Here is a 26,305-nt window from a genome sequence, read left to right as displayed (position 1 = left end):
CTCTCTTGAAGACGAGTCGTATAGTGTTAAGAGAGGATTGTTGTCCCGTCGATGTCGGAAAAATGGTAGTGACAGAATTTACGTACCCTTGAAATTGAGGCCCATGCTACTTCAGTTTTATCACGACTCCTATCTGGGCGCTCATTTAGGTCAATATAAAACTTTAAATCGAATCTCTCGCGACTACTTCTGGCCTAACTTGAAAAGAGATGTTTTGGAGTATGTAAGAAGTTGCGATGTTTGCCAGAGGGCTAAACCCGCGCAGTCTTCTCTCGTTGGACCCCATTCTGCCGACATAGCAACATGCCCCGGAGAAAGGTTATTCATTGACTATTTTGGCCCCCTCACCAAGTCCAAGAGTGGCAACGTTGGGATCTTGTCCGTCGTTGATGCATTTTCAAAATTTGTTTGGCTATTTCCCGTGCGCAAGATAAATTCGAACAACGTTGTGCATTTCTTATCCCGGCACATTTTTGGAATTTACGGACCCCCTAAGACGATAGTGACCGACAATGCGTCCACCTTTAACTGTCGTAAGCTCCGACACTTATGCTTTGGGTGGGGAATAAAGCATGTGTTTTTAAGCCCTCACTATCCCAAACCCTCGCACGTTGAAAGGTTCCATCGAAATCTCAAAGCTTGCTTGACGGCATTTCACAACGCTGACCAGCGCAGCTGGGACTGTAATCTTGATTTCTTTGTTTTAGCATTCAACAGCAGTGTACATGAGTCGCACCGGCAAGCCCCGGCTGCTCTATTTCTAGGCAGGGATCTTGTCGACCCACTGCAGTTGAAGTGGAATATTGGGTATCTGTCCAAACCGTCCAGGACGATGGACGTAGAGGCCAAATGGAAGGAAGCAGTGACACAGTTAACCAGGGCTCGAGGCCGTGTGGCTGAGAGGTACAATCGGAACAGAAAGAGAGTAAAGCTTGAAGTTGGAGACTTGGTCGTAGTGAAAGTTTTTCCATTGAGCTCGACGGCAAATCAAGTCACGGCCAAATTATGTTATAAATGGTCTCAGCCTAAAAAGGTAACCAGATTCCTAGGACCTGTGACAGTAGAACTGGAAGATGTAGTAAGTAAGAAGGTGAGCAAGGCTCACGTCTCGATGGTAAAGGCTTACCATCAAAGAAGCCAGTAAACCTCGTATATTTCCATATCTTACGTATCTGTAGTGGTGTATATTAACCCTGTCCTTAATGAATTCCCAGTTTTCTAACATGCCTTTTCTTTCAGGTAAAAATCGTGTTTCATGAATGAGAACGGAAATGAAAGAAAGGAAAGAAAGGAAATAGAAAAAAAAAGGGAAGTGGTTCGAATTGCTGGAGTTGAACTGAATTCACATCCAGATCCACGAGTGCATGGAAATATTATACCCAACCGCCTCGACTTTTGAATGCCTAGATTTCAACCTGAGTGCGCGAATGAAACAGTGTAATAATGGACTGATGTAAATCAGCGTTGCACGTGACAAGCTAATACAGACCTCCCATGAGGCAGACTTTCTCATTTAAAAATGTATAATGTGGTGACTGTTCTTGTAAATTTCATGTGTCCGTAAATATTGTAAATATAAGTAGTTCATAAGTACCTAGGTTAAGTGGGCGCGCGCTCGTAGCTTTAAGTCATGGACCTATTTTAAAATGCGTCCACTCGTCTGATCAACGAGTTTCGGAGCATTTTAAAAGGCGGTGCCTCTGGATATTTGAACCATGCTTATCGCATGTTCCACGATTTGACATTTAATTATGTAAATAGCTTCCTTCAGTTTTGTGTGTCAGTCTAATGACGTCCAGTAGGGAGCAGCACACGCTATGTTTTTATCTGTGAGGTCGTTCGTTTTGCTGAGCGATAATTTTTACTCTGTGGAGTTCTTTTGCTGTCCTATGTGGGGCAGATACTAACAATGGCTGCCGCTATGTTTGGTGTGGCATTTTTATGCCTCAAATATTCATTTAATGTGTTCAAGCCTGGACCTTTCACGCTAACTGCTATTTGATTTTACCATTGATAATCACAGGTACGTGATAGTTGGTTTATATTTAAATTTGGTGACGATTTATTCCCGTATGTTACGGTCGATGGCATACATCCTTCCGCTCCGTCATCCGATGTGCTTTGAATGAATGTATTTGTGGTCTTGTTGTTATGATTGAAAAAGGGTCTCTGTGGTTATGATTTGGTGCGCTGCGTGCTTTAATACTGCGTGATCCTCATGATGTGCCCCTTGTCTCGACCGCAGGAGAGACCAATCCAGGTTGTACAAGGTGCAACATGCCAGTGATGTGAATAAAGTAATGTCCAATTCTGACCTTATGTGTAATTGCACGCCGCACGCAAACATTTGAGTAATTGAGACCCACTGATAATGACCGGGGAGTCATAATTTATGGTTTGTATTTGACCACGAAATCTGAACGGCCGTTCGTGTTTTATTTTCCCGATACCCTCATTGTGTGTGCGTGAATGTGGTATGCATGTGAGTTAGAATGTGTGGGAGAGGAAAGGTTGATATGCCGGTTGACCTGTTGTATTTGTCTTTCAAATTCTGCGCCTTGTTTGGTTTTCAGCGCAGAGCTATATTTATTTATTATCCATGGCTGATGCTCAGCTTGAGTACCCGCCATGTTGGTTTCATATTTGCGCATGGGCGTACCTATTGTATTCTTTGGGTCTTGTCTTGGCTTTGATTGGTCCATGGAGGCTGTGCTCAGTCTCATCTGTCGTTATTCTTATCTGCCTTTTGTTCTCCGGCACGGCTTATTGTTATGCGAATTTTTCGCATTGTTAGTTGCCTAATGAATACATGATGCAGTGCCTTGGATATTTGAATCTTGGTAAAACGGGCGACCTGGTTGAATAGTTTATGATGGAAGGAAGCTGCTGGTATTGTAATAGCGATGTGTCGAGGAGCAGTGAGCATTTTAAATTACGTATCTTTTTTTTTGAAGAGTATTAGTGAGTTTTCACGCCATGTTTCAACTATGTGAGAAAGAACAAGGTACGTCCATCAGTAATACGATGAATTTCCCTATTTATTTTGTGTGATTTTCTTTTCTTGCTTTAATTTTTCTCTCATATTTATTTAATAAATCCCCTGGTTTAAACCATTTCTTCTTTTATTTCAATTAGATGTAGTCTTGCCCTTGTCGCCTGATTACAAGGGGGGGTTTTCAGCTCAGGGTTATGTATGTGCCTTGCCCAGTCGACACGATCCGGGCCTCAAATATTGTTCCCCATGAATATTTCACTAAGTTATTGCTTGGATCGCTGATTTATGTAGTGATAGATGGTGAGGGTGTGGCTCACGTCTCCCAATACACAGTGTTCACGAGCACTTGGCTCCAACAGTACGGCCTTCCAAAGGTACCCCTCAATATTACAGGAACTTCAGAAAAGAGCTTACATGCTCTCCGGCAGCCCACTTAAGGCAACAGTACAAAAACCTTACAATATCTGGCCTCTCTAGGCGCAGTTTACAATTAACAAAAGTTAGTACACAAAGGTATCTAGTACCCAACCTACTGGGCCTTCGTGGAAAAAGAATAACAGGTTAAATCAATGGCCCGAACACAAAATGAATGGAGGCAAATATTTGCCACTCCTAGATAATGAAGAATAAAATCCTAACGGGGCTCTCGGCCCAGTGATACAGGGCCTAATCCCAAGCTACTGAGGTGACTCGAATTAAGGTTAATTTAATACATTACAGGAAAGGAAAGCAGTTACGAAATTCTAGTCACCTCAAACCAAGTTTAAGGGGAACTCGAGAGGGTAACGCTCTCTCTATCCCCGATTTACAATTAAAGACTTTATGAAATTTTACATTATCCGAAGGACAATTTACATTTTAGTAAAGGTTGGTTACACAGTTAGAAATTCGAAACTTCCCCTCGGATAAGCTTGCGGAGACAGCTAGAACGGTAGAGTATTGGTGACCATTACCTGGCTGTTGTTCTGCCTGTCTAAGAATGAAGCGCGCCGCCTCCTGTCTTAACACACACACTCAGAAAGACGACGATCAATGAGACAAGGTAGCCAGAGCAGCCGCAGTTTATATACCCGAGGGGATTGTTCGAGAGGATTCTGGACTAATCCGGACACACCCTCTCAATTTTATTGGCAAATTCAAAAGTTACACCCAAAAATCAACAAGCAGCCTTTGATAGGCTGAAAAATAATTACAGAAAAATTGTGATTTGTTAGGTTCAAAAACTGGCGGAGTGAGAGAGAGGTGTTGCCAACCTAGAATTATATAAAATAATAAATGAAAGTTGATTTACTAGAGAAAACCTATAAACACAAAATTTCTTTCAATAACACATTGTTCTTCCTTGCACCAGAGTGCGTGACCTCAGTTTTGTAGAGACATCTATGGAGAAAAGTTCAAACTTCTTGAAGTAAACAAACAAAAAGCAAATAAACCCAGTCAGTTTAGGCAACTTTACAATAACACAATTATTCCTTACTTCAATTGTGACATCTTCAGGACAATGGCACAACTTCATACCGTAGGTGTTTCATATTTTGTATCCAAGATAGAGTTCTTTAAGTTCGAATGAGCAGAGTACAACATGGAATGAAGGAACCCCAAACAAAACACCAACATGGAGCAGCAACTTACACTCCGGTGATAACAGGACTTTTCAGACCCATTTATCGGAATAATATAGGAAGATCTGCGTTGACAACTTCCACGGAACTCTATGAGTCTGGCATAGAAAGATCAGCGGAGACAAGTTCATAGAACCATCTGCCGGCGCATAGTTAACGTAACCCTCGTATTATTCGAACAAATGACTATTATACGCACTTAATGAAGTAAATAATTTTTCTAAAAATCCTGAGATGAAGACGTTTATTTTGGTGCATAATACAAACGTGCTAGTATTGCGGTTATCTCACAATCGTTTGCTACACGTACAACTTATATATGTACATTCCCGCCAGTTTTGCTGTCAGCAACTTGAGCTATTATCGGTGCAATGTTGATGCTGAGATATTTTGTAGATGTCTTGGTCTTTAGGTTCTGAGCTTCCGCTCATTAATTTGTGACAACATCACATTTCGCAGTTCTCACGATGTGGAACAGGAGTGTTGTAGTCACGTGCCCTTTCGAAAGAAAACGAGGCCGACCTCAGCATTCGGTACTGACACGAAAATCCACGATTACTGAGGATGCATTGGAGGCTTTAACGAATCTCAGTGGCTGTGAAATAATGATTTCTTCTTTCAAATTGTTTTACGTCGCAATGACACAGGTAAGTATTATGATGACGATGGGAGAGAAAAGGCCAAGGAGTGGGAATGAATGGACTTTACTAAGGTACAGCCTAGAGTGAAAATGGGAAACGACAGAAAACCATCTTTAGCCGTGAGCAAACACTGCATGTAGTGCAGGTCTTTCAATTTGACGCATGATAGGCGACCTGCGCGACTGTGAGGATGGGGCCCTTCCTACGATGAATTCTAATGCTAAAGACGGAACACACACCCAGCCCCGGAGCCATTGGAATTACCCAATTAAGGTTAAAATCCCCGACCCGGCCGAGAATCAAACTCGGGACCGTCTGAACCAAAGGCCAGCACACTGATCATTTAGCCATGGAGCCGGACTAAACTCGTGACCTCATCGCGAGGTGTTCCAGCTCTTTTCAGGCACGCCCCATTGGAGCTGAATTCCAACCAAATACCAGCCTCCTGCCACTCTCAATTTTTGGCAGTACCGGAATTGAACCCGGGCCTCCCGAGGACGCCAGCTAATAACACTAATCGTTACGCTACGGAGGCGGACGGTGTAGCGGTATTCACGGTATTCCATGCCTGCAGAAGGAGGCGATTAAAAGAAAACCCCAGGGGCTCTCTACTTGGAGATCTTGTTGAAAAATGGTAGGTTAGAAGATTATCTTGATCCAACTATGGTCTAAAAAATTGTTCAACATGTCAAGGTAACTCATAGCAAAGACAAGGTCCTCTAAGATCCAGAACGTTCCATCTATATGAAATTCCAAACAGGTAGGCTACTTAACATTAGCACAGTGTCTTTCTGGGTTTTACAAATAAGACAAGTCAGAACTCTACTCTAGTCAAGTAACTATGACGTCACGCGGCAATGATATGATTGGGGGCGAAATATTCCCCACCTGTCGAAACAAGTGACTAAAATAATACTCTTTCTGAGACTGGCATGACTTGTGCCATGTTCCTCACTTTCAGCTTTCCTCTCCTACCTCTCTTGATCAACTTCCAATCTCTCTCGATCCGACTGTATTATACACTCATATCCATAAAAACAGAACACCTAGGAAGACTAGAGATAGGAGGTCCATATTCACAGGACATGTTGACTAGTATGTTCGACAGGAACGATTAGCATTTCAGTCACCTAAGTTCAGCATGTGTCCTGTTGCCTAGTAGGCACTGGGTCCTCCATGGGCACTGATAACTTGTTCCATGCGTGATGGCATCGACGCGTGTAAGGCGCGAGTGGAGTCGTGGGGTACAGCCATCCATGCTGCATTCACCTGGTTCCACAGTTCATCGTTGGTGGTTGGCATTGGGTCACAGCGTCGTACCAGTCGTTTCACCATATCCTACACATTTTCGATTGGCGACAAGTCCAGTGATCGAGCGGGCCAGGGCAACAGCCTGACATCCTGTGACAACAAGGAGGCACGTGTTCGTGCAGTAACATGTAGTCCCGCATTGTCCTGCTGACATATAGCATCTGGGGTAATGCTACGGGTGGCAGGATATCATTCAGATAGGTCTAAAGTGCCCTGAACACGCACCAACTGTGATTTGTGCTCGTAACCAATAGCACCCACACCATTAGACCTTGAGTTGGGGCTGTATGTCCTGTGCGAATGCAGTCAATGTGATGCTTCTCCCCCTGTCTGCAGCGAACAAAAATGCGACCATCATTTTCAAACGAACAGAACCTCGGTTCTTCCGAAAACATTATCTGCTGCCATTCTTGTTCCTAGTGACGTCATTCCATACACCACTGCTGGCTAGCATTTTTATGCACCTTAGTCGAAGGTAGACGGTAACTCAGCCCGTAACAAACGGCGACGGACTGTTACTCCTGATGGTGTACGATGTGTTACACTGTTCCACTGTTGAGCCAGAGCCGAGGAGGACGCAGATCTGTCTAGCAATGCCATTCGGATGAGGTGTCGATCTTGTCGTGGGTGGGGTCTATGTGGTACGACCAGACCCATCTCGTCGTGTCCTACAGCCTTCTGTGAACCATTCTGCACACACCCGTTGGAATGCCGACACATCTCGTCCCATATGAGCAGCAATTTCCCGGATAGATGCATCACGTTCTCTCATGTCTATAATGGGCCCTATTTCAAACTCCTTCATTTGACGGTACGGTTCTCGCATACCTCTGCGAGGCACCCTGCACGTCTGCTCAAGTCACACTGATCCATTACCCTCGGTTTATATTGACAACGAGAGCCGCAGGCACATTTTACCAGTCGGTGGTGGTGCGCAAAAATATTGATGTGGACCTTGAACCTGAGGACCAACATGGTTCAAATGCTAATCATATCTTTAGAACATACTTGTGTACATGTCCTGTGAATATGAGCTTCCTATCTCTAGTCTCTCAAGATGTTTTGGCTTATATGGACATGAGTATGTTTGCTACGCCTAGGGAGTCTTTCATGTTCATGCCCTTCAGATGCCTTCGATTTCTTTCACCAATACCTCCATTCTTATACACTTAGTGGAGTGGTTTATCGACCAGCTAAAATAGCTTACTTGACCGAGTTTGGAACATACCTACTTAACTTGCTACTAGCCTATCAGCATATTATTATATTAGAGTGCTTTAATACTAATCTACTTACGAAAAAATAAGTTACTAAGAAACTATAAGACTTGTTTTCCTCGTGTGACTTGTCTATCCTCCCCTCTCACCCTATTAACTATGTACATACTGCCAATAACACTTCTCACATCTTAATAGATCTCAAAGCGACAAACAACCTTCAGAAAGTGGTAACGCACTGACAAATTTCACAACCGGCCGTGTTCACACACGATCTTATATTTTTGCCTACTCACTTCGCGTTAGACAATATAAACCTAGGTGTATAACGTGCAGGAATATGAACGATGTTGACAGCTATGAATTAATACACGATGCCTACGATCTTCCGTGGAATGGCATTTTTAATACGACAGGCATCGATGCAAAAGTAAATACAATTAATTCTCTAATACACAATCTTTACAACAAACATGCACCCAAAAGACAGATCAGAATATCCCGCCAACTCTACAGTTAAAAATATGATGTTTCAACATGATACTCTTTACCGACATTACAATCGTACTCATGACCCAAGTGACTATGAAAAGTATGGAATAATTAGGAATAAAACTAAACAAATCATCCGTAAACTTAAATTTAAATATGTTCGTGAAACAGTAAGTACCCTAAATACGGTTAGTGCCTGGAGGCATCTCCGAGCCGTGGGCATAGGAAAAAATAGAGAAACAGCTTTAGGTACCTGACATTCCACTCGACGATTTAAATGTGTATTTCACGTAAGAGACCGCTCAGTCTAATCCGCTTAACAGACCACACGTAAATAACGTCCCAGCATGTGTCCCACAAAATCGCCCCTGCTTTGCCTTTCGTGTCGTCAGCACTAATGAAGTTAAGAAAGTTTTCTATTAAATTCAAAGCAAGGGATGAACGATGAAATTCCTATTACTTTCATGCATAATATTATTGGCGCTATTCTACCCATTCTCACCCATATTTTAATTACTATTTAAAAAGCGCCACATTGCCGGCAATTTGGAAGTACGCTAATGTAATTCCACTTTCTGAAAACCCAGGTTCGAAAATCTTATCCGATTAGCGTCCCATTTCGATTCCTCCTGCTCTATCCAAAGCGTTACAACAGCTGGTACATGTGCAAATACTGGAATACCTGCACGTCTTGACCCGCTTCTAATCTGGCTTCAAGAAGGGCCATAGCACAGCAACTGCCTTATTCAAAGTGACTGAGAACATCAGACAAGCAATGGATGAAACACAAATGACAATACTCATACTCCTTGGATCCAGCAGTTCTTTTGACACGATGAACATACAGACATTGCTGAAGAAGCTCGAATCGTATTTCGGTAATGTTGCTTTAAATATTTCACCACATATCTTGCAGATCGTATGCAACGTGTTATAGTACAAGATACTGCTTCACAGAGGCGACTCCGGAAGGAAGGAACCGTCAGGATTCTGTTCTTGGTCCCCTTTTGTTTGTCCTCTATATTAATGACATCTCCCCTAAAATAAAGTATAATAGGTATTATCTCTTTGCCGACGACCTCCAAATTTACTGCCACGTTAGAATACATGATATATCGAGCGCAATAAGAAATATTAAGTCCGACCTTCAACAACTCAGTGTGTACGCCAGTGAAAACTCTCTCCTCCTCAACCCCAAAAAACTCAAACTATCATTATCGGTTCTCAGAAATTATTAAACATCTTGTATAAAAATATGCTGTTCCTCCGGTGACATTAAATGCCACCGTAATCCCGTTCATTAAGGAAGTGAAGAACCTAGGTATGACCCTGAATGAAACTCTTGATTGGTCTGCACACGTAAGAAAGACATGTAGAAAGATGTACGCGACGCTACACCCTCTGAAACGACATAAGAACAGTTTGCCACAAGACGTATAAATAAAACTTCTCCAAACTTTGATACTATACTGAAATTCAAGTCAAGAGCTTAGGAAAAGTATCCTACCGCACGTGAGCACGTCCCCTGTTCCCCCTTCACGTCCCCATTCTCCGTCTCCACCACAACCAGCCGTCCGGCTCCATGGCTAAATTGGTTAGCGTGCTGGCCTTTGGTCACAGGGGTCTCGGGTTCGATTCCCGGCAGGGTCGGGAATTTTAACCTTAATTGGTTAATTTCGCTGGCACGGGGGCTGGGTGTATGTGTTGTCTTCATCATCATTTCATCCTCATCACGACGCGCAGGTCACCTACGGGTGTGAAATCGAAAGACCTGCATCTGGCGAGCCGAACATGTCCTCGGACACTCCCGGCACTAAAAGCCATACGCCATTTCATTTACCACAACCAGCTTATTATTAACGCCGTGCGTCTATCTGACAAGTACTTCATTCTCAAATAGTGAAGCATCAAACGAAATCACATCCTTTCACATAGCTGTACTTTGATCACGTACCATACCTGTTTATTCCTTTATTGACCATGTAAAACTTACAGATTACTGATAAATACCAAGGCAAGAGAAGCAAGGTTTATTTTTATTTCATAAAGCAATTTGTGTGAGGCACATGGAGACTTACAACATAAGTATACGATTCCGCTCTCGTGCAACGACTGTCAGTGGCAGTTTCTCACAGTTGAAAAAGCTGAAGAAACAACCTGTGTGTGGGATTGCAAAATACAGTGTTTCCAGACATGTTGTAAATATTGTAGTCTCGTCATTCGGAAAGTAAAAAACGAACTCATGATCCCCTCATGACAACATTATTATTATTATTGTTATTATTATTATTATTATTATTATTATTATTATTATTATTATTATTATTATTATTATTATTATTATTACTGAGATATCCGTGGTAGTTAGAGGTGAAAGAAGGTGCGGGCTGGAATAGGTCTCAACTACAAAATTAAAGTTAATTTAAAACTTTAACAAAGGTTATATTTTCTTTTCAAAATTAACAATTAACAGAGTATAACAGGTACCAAGTAGCAGATCAACAAATTAACAAATTACAGTTAGTTACAAGATTTGGGCTTCGAGCCCCAAGTTTAATTCCTGAGCTCTCAGCTCACAACCACAATTGTTGAAGGGCAGAAAACCCCTAAGTACGAGGAGCACTTGCTCCTAATTACAATGTTAAGAAAAAGAGCAGACCCGCTCTCAATTTTACAAGCCTATCAAAGGCTACAACAAGCTTCATTTCTATCTGCCCTTAAGGCACACAAGGAAACAAGGGTAACTAATACCAAATCTACTGGGCCTTCGCAGGAAGGAAAACAAAACGGGTTAAGTAAATGGCCCAAAATACAAAATGAATGGAAGCGATAACTTGCACTCCTACACCAAGTTTTGTCTAAAACCTATGTGGCGCTAGGCCGATCACACAGGGGCTAATCCCAAGCTAGGGAGGTGACACGTATGAGAAAACTTTACTATATTAAAGAAGAGAAGAACGGTTATGAAAACGTAATCACCTCCTTTTCAAAAATGAAGGGGAGTTCGAGAGGGTGAAGCACTCTCTATCCCCGCTTTACAGTAATTTATAGATTTTACCTGGACAGAAAAGAATTACATTTTAAAAAGGTAGGTCACATACTAAAGGTTTCGAACCCTCCCCGAGAGTTAAACTGCTGAGCTAGCAAGAAATGAAGATGTTAACAGGCCATTACCTTATAGAAGAACTGCTGCTTGAAGAAAGAGGCGCTTCCCGCCCCCTGCTACATATTCACACACTAAGAGAGATGTTACTGAAGTGGCACTGAGACAAGAGAATCAGCAGTTTATATACACTCGTGGAACATTCGAGACCTTTCAGGAATGAGAAGACACACCCTTTCGCTCTTATTGGATAGCTGAAAATTACACATCAGCATCGAGAAAGAAAGACACTATTGGTCAGAAATTAATTACAAAAATTAGTTGTTGGTTAAATTCGAAACAGGCGGAAAGAAACCACAGAACAAAATTTAGTAAAAACAAAACTTATGAATGCTAAATTTCTTCAAGAAGGTTCATTCCTTTACACCAGAGTGCGTTATCAAAGTTTTGGTAGAGACGTCTGTTAGAGAATGTCCAAACTTCTTGATACGGAGCAAACAAACACAAATCAAAATAGACACAGTTCAGAACACTTCAAAATTACCAAATTTACAGTAGTGACATCTTCCGAGAAACCGTTGAGTTAATCCAGTTTGTTAAAGTTCAGGCTTTCTCCAGTAGAGAAGTTTCAACTGGCGCAATATTTGAATTAGCGGCGTGGAGGTGTACCGCCCGGTACAATTATTATTATTATTATTATTATTATTATTATTATTATTATTATTATTATTATTATTATTATTATTATTATTATTATTATTATTATTATTATTGTTACCGTGTTTTAGCGGTAGGTAGAGGTGAAAGAAGGTGCGGGTGTAAATGGATCTCAAGCTACTAAAGTGAAATTAATTTTAAAATTTAACAAGGTTATATTTTCTTTTCAAAATTAGGTAACAACAAATAGAACAGGTACTTAGTAGCCGAAACACAATTGAAAAATACATTTACATAGGTACCCCATTTGGGGCTTCAAAAGTCAGAAACATAATTCTTGGGCAATCAGCTCAGTTTTACCCCAAACACAATTTTAACAGAGGGGCAGAAAACCCCATTCATACCTAGGAGCCCTTGCTCCAAATTACACTGAAAAGCCTCCTCGAGGCATACAATATACCATTTTCAAAAGAGCCACTCGCTCTCAATTTTAAGCCTCTCCCAGGCCACACCAAACTCCACCTTTAAGCTGTCCTCAAAGGACATATACACAGGGGTAACATACCCAACCTACTGAGGTCTATTAAATGACAAGAAGGTTAATACATGACCTCTAAAATACAATTTGAGGGGAGGCGAACTTGCACTCCTAATACACTTTGTTTAAGACCTACTTGGCCTTAGGCCGTTAGTGCAAGGGCTAATCCCATACTACAGAGGTGACTTAAGAAAATAACAATTTACATTACATTACGGAAGAATTGGTTGAGAAAATAAGTTCACCTCCAGACAATGTGAGTGGGAGCTCGAGAGGGTTAGCACTCTCTATCCCAGTATGTAGCTTTACCAGAGAATAGATGAAAAGAGAAGTTACATTTTAGGAAAAGGTTACATAGTGGAACGCTTAGAACCCGCCCCGAAAGTTAAACTGCTGAGCTAGCAAAGAAAGAATTTATTAATCGGCCATTACCTTGTTGCTGACCGCTGCCGAGGAAAGAGGCGCTTCCCGCCTCCTGCTATGTACTTAATACACTGAAAGATGGAACAGAAGTGGCCGAGAGACCCAAAAATCAGCAGTTTAAATACTCTCGCGGAAGTTTCTGGGCGTTAGGGGAATGAAAACACCCTCCCACAAACACTTTATTGGGTAGGACACAGCAACATATTCAAGTTGGGGGAAGATACATCTGATTGGATAGAAATTAATTTAAGAAATTCGGGATTGGTTAGGTTCAACACAAGGGGAAAGAAGGGGTGAATATTGCCAACTTAAACAATGACTGAAAGAAATTTAACAAAGAACAAACTCTTGAAATTAAATTTTCTCCAACAAAATAGTTCTTTGACTCCGCACTAGATTGCACTATTGTTGATCTTCAGTAGTGTCCTCTAGGAGAGAAAGTTTACACTTCTTACTTCAAGCGAAACAAAAACACATCAAAAATGACACAGTTCAAAAACTCAAAATTTTCCACGTGGTGACATCTTCTGAGAAGGTAAAGAATTAATAGAGTAGATAAAGTTCAACCTTCCTCCAGAAGAGGAGTTTCAACAGGCGCAACTTTTAAATAAACGGTGTAGAGGTGTACCGCCCGGTACAGACCTCCCCCCCCAAAAGTTCCTCCAGGGGTGACGCATGAGATCAGTTTGAAACAAAGTCCAAGTAATGATGTTGATATGAAGATAGATAGCAGGAGCATTTACAAGATTTCTTAATTCAGTTTCAAAATGTTGTTGTTGCAGGTGAATGAAAATCTTTATGTTTGTAGAATTTGAATTTCTGAAGATAAACTTTTACTACTTAAAAGTGAAGAAAATTTTGCAATGTCCACCAAATATTGTTGTTGAATTCCCAAGTGTAATTATTGCTTATGGTGACTGTCCATGTAGTTGATGTAGATTAAGTTGGATGGCCAGACCGGCCGTTGCAGCTTGCGTCCAAAGGAGGCCGCTCGGACCCCTCAAGTACCCTGAGACACCGCTCGCCCGCACTATGAGGGGAGCAGAGGTGTTGAAATACGCCGCGCCCGCGGTGAACATATACAGGCTGCGGGCCAGTAGCAGGTCGTGCGCCGCACATCAGCCTTGGCCGGGAGGAGAGCTCCGGCTCGCCGTACACATGTCGTCCTCGCTGGAGAGGAGGGGGCCCATCCCCCTCCCCAGTTGCTGCACGGCGCTGCGCGGCTGTGGGGGCACTGAAACATAAAAGCTCGGCGGCAAAATTGTGTTGGACCATCATCTTTTTTTTAGAGGGCACAGGCATGTAGAGTGAGGGGCCAGCGGCGTGGCGATATCCATGGCATTTCATCTAAGCCAGCCACTGTATTTAGTGGAGCAGGAGACGGGAGCGTGGTAATGGCCGTGACAAGGACAGGATGGCAGTTTAACAATCGGGGGAGGTTTACAGAAATGCTTACATATAAAATAAAATAGAAGGAGCAGAATGCCTTAAAAGTGGAACTCAAAAAAAAATATAACCATCATATTCCTATCAAATTATATGAAGCAAGTTGACACAAAATTTACACCGGTTTCACCTGGGACAGGTGAACCCTAAATATCCTCTCGGTGGCTGGATTGCTTACTAACAATGTAACCGGTGTGAGAAAATCGAGAATGATGCATGGCCCATGGAATCTGGGGGCAAGCTTGCCCGCGGGAACAAAATTTTTGACCATAACCTGGTCACCTACCTTCAAAGGGGTAGATCTCGGTCCACGATCATACCTTTCCCTAACCTTTTCATGAGACACTTTAAGATTGGCTTTAGCCTTCTTCCAAAGATCTTTAATGTTACCCGGATCTATTGTCTCGGGTAGAATGTCATTCAGAGACCAGAGGTTAGAGAGCGGCGAGTTGGGAACAAACTTGAACATCAAAGAAGCTGGAGTAAACTTGTGAGATTCATGAACCGCCGAATTCAAAGCAAAAGCTATCCAATGCAGGGACGTGTCCCACCTGGAATGATCTTCATGATGATAGGCAATAAGTGCAGACCTGAGATTACGGTTAACCCGTTCAGCCAGAGATGGTTGAGGGTAATAAGCAGAAGTAGTTACATGAGAGATGGACAAGTCAAAACAGAATTTACGAAAAAGATTTGATGTGAACGCCTTAGCATTATCAGATACAATATATTGGGACGGACCAAAAGAAGCAAAAATGGAATTTAGACAGGTAATGGTGGACTGAGCGGTAGCCAGCTTAGTCGGAAATAACCAAGAAAATCTGGTAAAACCATCTACACATACAAAGATGAACTTGTTGGCATTACCCTTTGACTGGGGGAAGGGTCCTACATAATCAATATACAGGCGTTCCATGGGGCGCGACGCTTGATGCGAAGACAAAAGGCCTACCTTGGTGGACATGGTGGGTTTACTCAGCAAACATGATTTACAAGCTTTTACAAGTTCACGGATTTCACCGTCCATACCTTTCCAGATGAACATTTCACGAATCTTTTCACGGGTTTTAAAGATTCCAAGATGCCTTCCTAATGGGGTCTCATGATAATACTTGAAGATCATAGGTACCAGAACGGCTGGAACGACAACTTTCATCATCTTATCATGCCTCGATGGGCAACATAAAACACCATTCCTCAGAACATAAGGGACGACATGTTCCCCAGAAGAAAGGGTTTCCGTTATCGGAGCCAGCGTCGGATCTTCACGTTGGTATTTCTCGATATCCCTAAAAAGCATGGGAGCATCTGTTAGGATGGCATTAACCTCGGATAGTATGGACTCGGAAGGTGATGAACTGTCGACCGGTTCGTGGGTCTCGACCTCGTTTGAAAACATACGGCTGAGTCCATCAGAAACAACATTTTCAGTACCTCTGATATGCCTGACATCGAATTGGAAGGCAGAAATACGAATGGCCCAACGGGCTATACGACCAGTACGACGCGGCCTACCTAAGACCCAGCTTAAGGCTTGATTATCTGTTTCCAGGTCGAATTTGACATGTTCCAGATAGAGACGGAACTTCTCTAAGGCGAATAAGACTGCCAAACCTTCGAGCTCATAGATGGAATAATTGGATTCTTGAGCCGACAAAGTCCTAGATGCGTAGGCGATGGGTCGCCTCCCTAGTTCAGTCTCTTGAAGAAGGACTGCAGCTACAGCTGACGACGACGCGTCCGTTTGGACGATGAATTTCTTTGAGAAATCAGGCATAGCAAGGACAGGGGCATTACAGAGAGCTAATTTCAGATCTTCAAAAGCGGCTTGTTGAGAAGGTCCCCACTCGAATTTGATGCCTTTCCTACGAAGAAGGTTTAAGGGCGCCGCTCTATTAGCAAAGTTAGGAATGAACTTTCTGAAGAAATTCACCATACCAATAAACCTGGCGATGCCTTTAATGTCCTTGGGAGGTTTAAAATCACGGATGGCCTGTGTTCTAGAATGATCGACTGCTACACCATCAGGTGACACAATATGCCCTAGGAAAGACATAGAGGGCTTAGCAAAGGCAACCTTGGACAACTTAACAGTTAACCCAGCCTTACGAAGGCGATTCAGAACTTCTCGCAGATGATCTAGATGTTCTTCGAAGGTCTCCGAAAACACGACGACATCATCCAAGTAGTGATATAAGTATTCAAATTTGATGTCGGAGAAGACCCTATCTAGTAGCCTAGTGAGCACAGCTGCCCGCGTGGGGAGCCCGAAAGGCACGCGGTTGTATTCGTATAAATTCCAGTCCGTGGCAAACGCTGTAAGGTGTTTAGACTCTTCGGCCAGGGGAATTTGATTATAGGCCTGATTCAAGTCCAAGATAGTGAAGAACTTGCCCTTACGAAACCATGAAAAACAAGAATGAAGGTCAGGAAGGGGCACAGATTGCAACACCACCTTCCGATTGAGAGCACTGTAATCAATGACAGGCCTGAAGCCTCCTTGGGGTTTCGGGACTAGAAAAATAGGCGATGAATACGCCGACTTAGAGGGCCTAATAATACCATCCTTCAACATCTGATCGATGATTTCTTTCAGAGCCTTCATTTTAGGTGGAGATAGCCTATAAGGTGGAAAACGGACAGGAATCGAATCCGTGACCTCAATTTTGTATTCAATAAGATCAGTAACACCAAGAGTATCAGTGAATACCTCTGGAAATGACTGACATAATTTACGAATACTATTAGCCTGCTCCTCAGGTAGATGTCTAAGGTCTAACAACATCTCATCCTGGGTAGGCGAAATAGAGAAACATGACACAGAATTACACGTTAATAGAGGGATTTTACAACTAGAAGCAAATTTGAATGTGCACGACCTAGACTGGAGATCGAGCACAAGACCAGTGTGAGAAATAAAGTCCGCTCCCAGTATGATGGGGCAAGACAAGTGCTTAGCCACAAACAGTTTGATTTTCCATGTAAACTTAAAAATACGAATTTTGACCAGTAAAGAACCTATAATTTCTAATGGAGAAGTATTAGCCGAAACATATTTAACAGGAGAAGAGTCATAGACAGGTAGTTTACAAACAGATTTCAATTTGGAGTACCATTCAGCCGAAATAATGGAACAAACACTGCCTGAATCTAATAGAGCTGTTATAGGTTCGTTATTTATCTCAATCTTAAGAAAAGGAACAGGCGCGGGGATATCCGCCGCAATCCTGAGACACTCTTTGGGGCATTCAAAAGATGTATTCGAAGACTTATCGTTCCCTGAATTCTCGACCTTTTTGCCAGGGGCTGAGCCTTGGGAAGATGGATTAGTTGACTCAGCCGAAGCCACTAGTCACTTTTGACTGTTGTTGGAAGTTACCCCAGAAGTTGAGCAGGAGGGGGTGCTATTCGAATTGGGACAATTCTTGGTGATATGTGAGAAAGCCCCACATTTAAAACAGCCCTGTGATGAACCAGCTCCATTATTTGCCCTACTAGACTTGATCAGAGGACACTTATTGCGCAGATGGTCAGGCGACCCGCAAGCATAACATTTACGAGGGGTGACTGATCGGCGAGGTGGAGGCCGAGTGTTACTAAAGGAAGGCGGGGGTTCTTTCGCAACACGCAAGGAATCGGCGTATCTAACTCCTTCCGCTGAGACGGCCAATGCTTCAAGTTCCGAGAAAGTTTGCGGGCATGCCGCGAAACACAAATATGACCTGTAGGGTGGGGAGATCCCTTCAACAATAGCTTGCACGATCTGATCCTCAGGGAAGTGGAGAGCAAACACCCTAGTATAAAACTTAATGTCCTGTATGAAATCAGCCAAGTTTTCATCCAAGCGCTGTACCCGATAATAGTATTTCTGAATCAGAGATGACCTCGCGCGGGCAGGAATGAAATTTGCAAGCAAGTGTGCGTGAAAATCTTCAATAGATGACTGTTCAGCAATAGCTCTTACTATTTTATCTGAGAGAACACCAATAGCATAAGGATAGATAATTTGCAAAATTTGACAAGGGGAAAGAGAAAACACAAGGGCGTGATCCTGAAATTCAACTAGAAATCTTAAAAATGAAATTACATCACTGGTGGTATTAACGGAAAACTTAGAGATACCTCTGAGCAACATTGCCAATGGATGAGGCAAGCTGCTAAACCCGGGTGACATAGTAGGTAAAGGTTTCAATGGTAATGAAGTTAATTCAGAACGGATGTTACTCAATGATGCACGACGTTCAGATTCGTTGTCCAATGGGGCAGGGATAGTTTGAGCAGCAACGGTTATTCTATTAACTTCTCCCTTGGGAGGCGCTTCCTCACTACCTGCATTTACTATGGTGGGTTGATCAGATTTGGGAGGAACTTCCCCAGTTAACAATTGAGTGACCTTACTAGATAATTCGGAAATATTTTCCAGGAGCGTACTAGCTTCCTTCCTCTGAACATCATTCAGTTTTAGAGACAACAGATCGTTAACCCTATTCGAAAAATGATATAGCCTACCTTGCACACGCTTAATTTGATTCGGAGACGGATCATTTTCATCAAAAAAACTAACTACAGAAGCTAGCCCAGTAACATTCTCCGTGATCGTGGAAAGAGAATCGTCAATTTCTTTCTCTCCCAAATTGGGGATGGAAATGGGCAAATCAAGGGACTCTCTAAGCTTGTTAGTGTCTATTGCAACCGTGCCTCCAGATTGCACATTTCTGATAGTTAATTCATATATCAACTCCTCCTTGCGCAAATAGTTAAGAAGGAGAACATCGCGAGGGCCGGGCATGGTGACAGAACAATTTTGAAAAACTCAAAAAATTCCAGCAACTGGGAAAATAGTTAGAGTTCGGAACAAACAATATTTAGCCGTCAAAAGGGGCTAAATTGAGACCCATTCAACCACGCTCTGCTACCACTTGTTACCGTGTTTTAGCGGTAGGTAGAGGTGAAAGAAGGTGCGGGTGTGAATGGATCTCAAGCTACTAAAGTGAAATTAATTTTAAAATTTAACAAGGTTATATTTTCTTTTCAAAATTAGGTAACAACAAATAGAACAGGTACTTAGTAGCCGAAACACAATTGAAAAATACATTTACATAGGTACCCCATTTGGGGCTTCAAAAGTCAGAAACATAATTCTTGGGCAATCAGCTCAGTTTTACCCCAAACACAATTTTAACAGAGGGGCAGAAAACCCCATTCATACCTAGGAGCCCTTGCTCCAAATTACACTGAAAAGCCTCCTCGAGGCATACAATATACCATTTTCAAAAGAGCCACTCGCTCTCAATTTTAAGCCTCTCCCAGGCCACACCAAACTCCACCTTTAAGCTGTCCTCAAAGGACATATACACAGGGGTAACATACCCAACCTACTAAGGTCTATTAAATGACAAGAAGGTTAATACATGACCTCTAAAATACAATTTGAGGGGAGGCGAACTTGCACTCCTAATACACTTTGTTTAAGACCTACTTGGCCTTAGGCCGTTAGTGCAAGGGCTAATCCCATACTACAGAGGTGACTTAAGAAAATAACAATTTACATTACATTACGGAAGAATTGGTTGAGAAAATAAGTTCACCTCCAGACAATGTGAGTGGGAGCTCGAGAGGGTTAGCACTCTCTATCCCAGTATGTAGCTTTACCAGAGAATAGATGAAAAGAGAAGTTACATTTTAGGAAAAGGTTACATAGTGGAACGCTTAGAACCCGCCCCGAAAGTTAAACTGCTGAGCTAGCAAAGAAAGAATTTATTAATCGGCCATTACCTTGTTGCTGACCGCTGCCGAGGAAAGAGGCGCTTCCCGCCTCCTGCTATGTACTTAATACACTGAAAGATGGAACAGAAGTGGCCGAGAGACCCAAAAATCAGCAGTTTAAATACTCTCGCGGAAGTTTCTGGGCGTTAGGGGAATGAAAACACCCTCCCACAAACACTTTATTGGGTAGGACACAGCAACATATTCAAGTTGGGGGAAGATACATCTGATTGGATAGAAATTAATTTAAGAAATTCGGGATTGGTTAGGTTCAACACAAGGGGAAAGAAGGGGTGAATATTGCCAACTTAAACAATGACTGAAAGAAATTTAACAAAGAACAAACTCTTGAAATTAAATTTTCTCCAACAAAATAGTTCTTTGACTCCGCACTAGATTGCACTATTGTTGATCTTCAGTAGTGTCCTCTAGGAGAGAAAGTTTACACTTCTTACTTCAAGCGAAACAAAAACACATCAAAAATGACACAGTTCAAAAACTCAAAATTTTCCACGTGGTGACATCTTCTGAGAAGGTAAAGAATTAATAGAGTAGATAAAGTTCAACCTTCCTCCAGAAGAGGAGTTTCAACAGGCGCAACTTTTAAATAAACGGTGTAGAGGTGTACCGCCCGGTACAATTATTATTATTATTATTATCATCGAATACGCCAAGGATCCTATTCACATACCGTGTTAAGGCCCTTCCTGTTTTATTTACGGCGAGTGACACATAGACCTTTCGCTGGAGACTTGGATTTTCCGTGGAGTTTAAATTCCACGCGAGCGGCGTAAACACTGTACACAGAAACGCCGGTCAGCTGCGCGGTATTTTTCACCCTGTCTTCCACAGTCCACAGCGGATTCTCATCTCGTAGGTTACTGTAAACGTTTAAAACAATTTGGTTTAGATTTCCCACTTAATTTTTCTCCACTTTTGTTAGCTTTATAGTATTTCACAGGGGACTCAAGCGTCACATCACACACGTCTTGCTCACAGCTGGCAGCCATTATGAATACTGAACATGCTGTTGCAGCCAGTAGTCCAGTATTGCCAACAGTTTTCTTGGATCCATCTTCAACGTCGCACATATTATGCCAACTTATCGGCAATGGAATGAACTCGAACAAAGCTTACTAAGTACATAGTGCAATAAGATATCAATATCATATTAAATAATTATTATTTTGCTACATACACCACTGAGAACAATAACTATTCATAGCCATCTACGTATAAAGTATAAGAGTTGGTAACGAACCATACAACCTGTGATATATTTTCCATATTTATACAAGGCAAAAAAATTTAATTCGTCAAGTCAGTTCACCAGGATATCTATCAAAACTGAAGGAAGCTCCTGACTTCAGGAACAAGTAACAAACCTAGGTAACTATTTGGCGCTGCGGAAGCCGTTTCACCGACCAGAAGTCTGACTAACATCAAAGGGACCGCTAAGGTCTTTAGTTGACTCTCAGTATAGCAATATTTGACTACTGCGAGATTGTCCTCGTTGATGTGACCCTTGAACTAACTATGCAACTTCAACGATCACTGAACTCTGGTCTTCGATTTGTTTTTAACTTGAGTTATGATGCTCATATAACCCCTAGCTACACATTTCTTTCCTGGTTGAAACCCGCGAGTCGACGGAAAGTCCACATACTTATGTTGATATATCGAACTCAGAAGGAAAATCTACCCAAATACATTCTTTGAAATTCCATTTATTATCCTCGTTACATAACTGTAACGTAAGATCTGGCACTTCCCTCGGTATTCCCGTCAACCACTCATCAAAGTATAATAGATTCTTCATTCTGGCTGCGTCACGACCTTGGAATTCACTCCCAACTGCTGTAAGGAGCTCCAAATCAGTACCAAAATTTAAGACTGCATGTGGAGATTACCTGTCGAATACCGCTGATTGTTTCGTGTGATTGTCATTATTATTATTATTGTGTAAATGAACATAATATTTAGCTTCTTACGCATGTACATAGATCACTTTTTATGGCCATAGTTATATTTGCATTTACTTTATTACGTATCGTGTTCTCTTTATGCATTGCTTAATTCTTTCAGTTTGTATCTTACTTCTTCATTATGACTTTATCTCTTTTTTACCTTTATGCTCCGGATTTATTTTAATCTATTTTATTTGTTTAACCTTGCTTTCTTTCTTCATTAGATGTCCAAATCTGTAGTGTTTAGCTTACCTTAGATTTTATAATAGAATAGTACATGTATTGTATATATGTATTTTCTGTAAATTATGTGGTTAAGAGTAAGAGAGGGCCGCGAGCCCTAACTTTACCACTGATAAAGTCAATAAATAAATAAATAAATAAATAAATAAATAAATAAATGAATGAATTCTTCGAAGTGTCGGATGTCTCCAACTTTGTCTTCGATTAGTATTAAGAGAAGACGTTTACCTAGCTGTACATTCTCAAGGGTAGAAACATTGGAACAATATTCAGAACGAGCACTCCTGAACATTCTATCGTTATGAAATCCCAAACAGGTAGTCTACCTAAAGTAAGCACATAGCTAGTCTCTCTGGGTTTTACCAATAAGACGAGCCAGGTGACAAGACTCTACTCCAGTCAAGTAACTACGACGTCATGCGTCAATGATATGACTGAGAATGAGGTTACTAACGGCATGGCCTCAAGGTTTTCCGGTGTTATTTAAGCAAACATCTCTGCAATTTTTCCTTGTAGATATTTTTTCATTAATTCCTTATAAATATTGAATATTTGTCACCCATCCTATATTTTCTCAAACTGAAGCCACGCTAGTTCCATGAAATATTAATATATTCCATTTTCTCAGAGATAGTGTTGTAACGCGTTGGCAGAGTAGTAGGATCAATTAACACTAGACTGGTAGCTTCAATACTAAGATTTATTAGCTGGGCACTAAACTACACAAGACTACACACAACTTTTGCTCATAACACACACTTACGCAGTTCGCGCGCTCTCTCTCCCTTCGTTTCTCACTTGTTCTCACACTACACAGTTGTACACCCACACACAAGGTCCCGCGTCGCACGGCTACACGTTCTCTCCTTCGCCGACAGTCCGCACTGTAGCTCACTAGTCCGATAACCACGGCAGTTCACATACTTCACTACACTGGGAGTCGCTCACGACTGAACCGCACCAACTTCTAACTCAGTCTAACTCTCACTAACTGCAGATTAATCGTGCAGTCATTTCCATACTCCTCTACTATAGGACCGCGAGCGGAAGCGAGTGGGCCTGGCCTAGCACTTAAGCGCTGCAGTGATTGGCGCAGTTGAAGCGTAAGGGGTGGGTCTATCGGTGCCGGGCCGGGCCGGGCCCACTGCCAGTTGACATGGCGGACGCTATGACCATTACACTGCCCCCTCCTCAAGGCTGCTCGTCCCGAGCTGCTCCACGATACGGTGCCAAGCGATCCAGGTGAACAACCAACATCTTCCGTCGGGGAAGCCGCCGGATCCGGTAGACGACGTCGTTGAACCTGGTGACGATTTTATATGGGCCTTCCCATTGTGGCTGCAGTTTCGGTGACTTCCCTTTCGTCCGCAGCGGACGGTACAGCCACACTCTGTCACCTTCTTGGAAACCAGCAGAGTTCGCGAGCATGTCGTAGCGGGCTTTCATCCTGTCGCCGGCTACCCTTAGATGATGTCGGTCATAATCCTGGATGTCGTTGAGCCGATCCACTAACTGCCATGCATAGTTTGTCGCTGGTTGCTGCTGGTCAGGTGCAGATCCGAACATTAGATCGCATGGCAGGCCGAGCTCCCTTCCGAAGACCATATTGGCAGGTATCATGCCCGTCGTCTCATGGGTGGACGCTCGATAGGCCATCAAGAAGAAGGGGACCCTCTCGTCCCAGTCCTTCTGGTGCACCGAAACCATCTTCCTGAGGTGCTCTTCGACGGTTTTCACAAAACGCTCCACCATACCATCTGACTGAGGGTGGAGAGGCGTCGTACCGGTCTTCCGCACTTCTAAGCGTTGCAGAACCACTTGCATCAACCGGGACTCAAAGTTTCTGCCTTAGTCGCTATGAAGTTCCCTCGGGACACCGAATCGACAGAAGAAGTTCTTGACCAAGACATCGGCCACTGTCGATGGCTCTTGGTTCGGGATGGCGTAGACCTCCGGCTACTTCGTGAAGTAGTCCATATCCAGGCGTAGGTAACGGTTCCCTGCGTCAGATTCGGGGAAGGGTCCAGCGACATGAATGGCGATCCTCTCGAATGGTGCTCCAACGTTGTACTGCATCATTTGGCCCCTACTCCTGGTACGTGGACCCCAGTTCGCTGTGTAGGTGTCACACAGCTGGCACATTCTCTCAACATCGTTCCTCAAGTGCACCCATTAGTAACGCTGTCGGGCACGATCTAGTGTCTCATTCACTCCCTAGTGGCCGGTAGTAGCGCCCAAATGCAACTCAGTCAGCACCTCTTTTCTCATGCTCCTGGGGATTATCAGCTGTGCAATGTGCTTATTTCCGTCGGTTGATTCCCACGTGCGTGTAAGTACCCCGTCACTAACCCCGAGAGACGACTACTGGGCCCAGTACGCCTTATAGGTTGGACTGCGTTAGGCGATGTCTTTCCATTCCGGCCTCTGCCCCGACTCTACTTCTCGTAAGATCAGCCCAATGTCGTCGTCCTTCAGCTGCTCCCTCTTGAGGGCGTCTCGATCCCATCCTTCAGCGGCGGTGGCCCTCACGTCCCGGACGTCCACGATGCCTGCCTGTCTCTCCATTTTCTGGCAGTGTGTACAGTTCGCAGGGCACGGTATTCTCGATAGAGCGTCGGCGTTGTAGTGCTTCTTTTCTTGTCGGTGCTCGGTGGTGAAGTCGTACTTTTGAAGGCGTTGCACCCAGCTAGCTGTCTGACCTTCCAGGTTTCTGAAGCTTAGGAGCCAGGTCAATGCGGAGTGGTCGGTGCGCAGGCGGAAAGGCTGCCCATACAGTTACTTGTGGAAGTGCTCCAAGGTCTTCACGTTGGCCAGCAATTCCCGACGCGTCACGCAGTAATTTCTCTCAGCTTTTGAAACGTATTACTGAAATAGGCGATCACCTTCTCTTGGCCGTCTTGCGCTTGTGAACGTACCCCACCAATTCCCACGTCGCTGGCGATGGTATCGACGATGAACTTCTCCCCAGGCTTGGGATATCCGAGGATAGGTGCAGTACACAGCGACTCCTTCAGCTTCCGGAAGGCAGCCTCCGCCTCGCTTGACCATTGGAAAGACCTCCTCTCCTCGGTGAGCCGTGTAACAGGCTTTGAGATGTCTGCGTAGCCAGCTATAAATCTGCGGTAATACGTGCAAAGGCCGAGAAAACTCCTTAGTTCTCGCTTGTCCTTCGGCACTGGCCAGTCCCTGACAGCTTCAAACTTCTCCGAATCCGTGGCTACTCCCTCCGATGACACGATGAGGCCCAGGTAGCGGACCTCCTTCTGGAACAGCTGGCATTTTACGGGATTTAACTTTAGGTGATTCCCACGTAGCCTGTCGAACACTTTCCGCAGGTTCTCCACGTGCTCTTTGAACGTGCGTCCCACAATAATTATGTCATCCAGGTACACGAGGCAAGCGTCGTGAGTTAGCTCCCTCAGCACGACTTCCATCAGTCGCTCGAAAGTCGCCGGCGCTTTGCAGAAGCCGAAGGGCATCACGGTGAACTGGTAGAGCCCTGGCCGGTTGAGAACGCCGTCTTCTCCTTGTCTTCCGGATGGAGCGCTACTTGCCAGTATCCAGACTTCAAGTCCAGAGTCGATAACCACTGGGTTCCAGATAACGTGTCCAGGGTGTCATCTATCCGAGGTAACGGGAAACAGTCCTTCTTCATGACGTCGTTCAACTTCCGGTAATTGACGCAGAAACGGATTTCACCGTCCTTTTTCTTCACCAGGATGACTGGCGATGACCAGGGGCTGTTCGACTCCTCGATGACTCCCCGCTGCTCCATGTCATCTAGAATCTGGTCGATTTCCACCTTCTTCGCCATGGGTACTCTACGAGGTGGCTGTCGGATTGGAGCGGCGTCGCCGGAGTTAATGCGATGGTACACTCTGTCC

Source organism: Anabrus simplex, chromosome 7 (assembly GCF_040414725.1).
Source record: "Anabrus simplex isolate iqAnaSimp1 chromosome 7, ASM4041472v1, whole genome shotgun sequence".
In the NCBI taxonomy this organism is placed as follows: domain Eukaryota; kingdom Metazoa; phylum Arthropoda; class Insecta; order Orthoptera; family Tettigoniidae; genus Anabrus; species Anabrus simplex.
The sequence above is the reverse complement of the archived record's forward strand: the minus strand, read 5'-3'. Positions refer to the sequence as shown.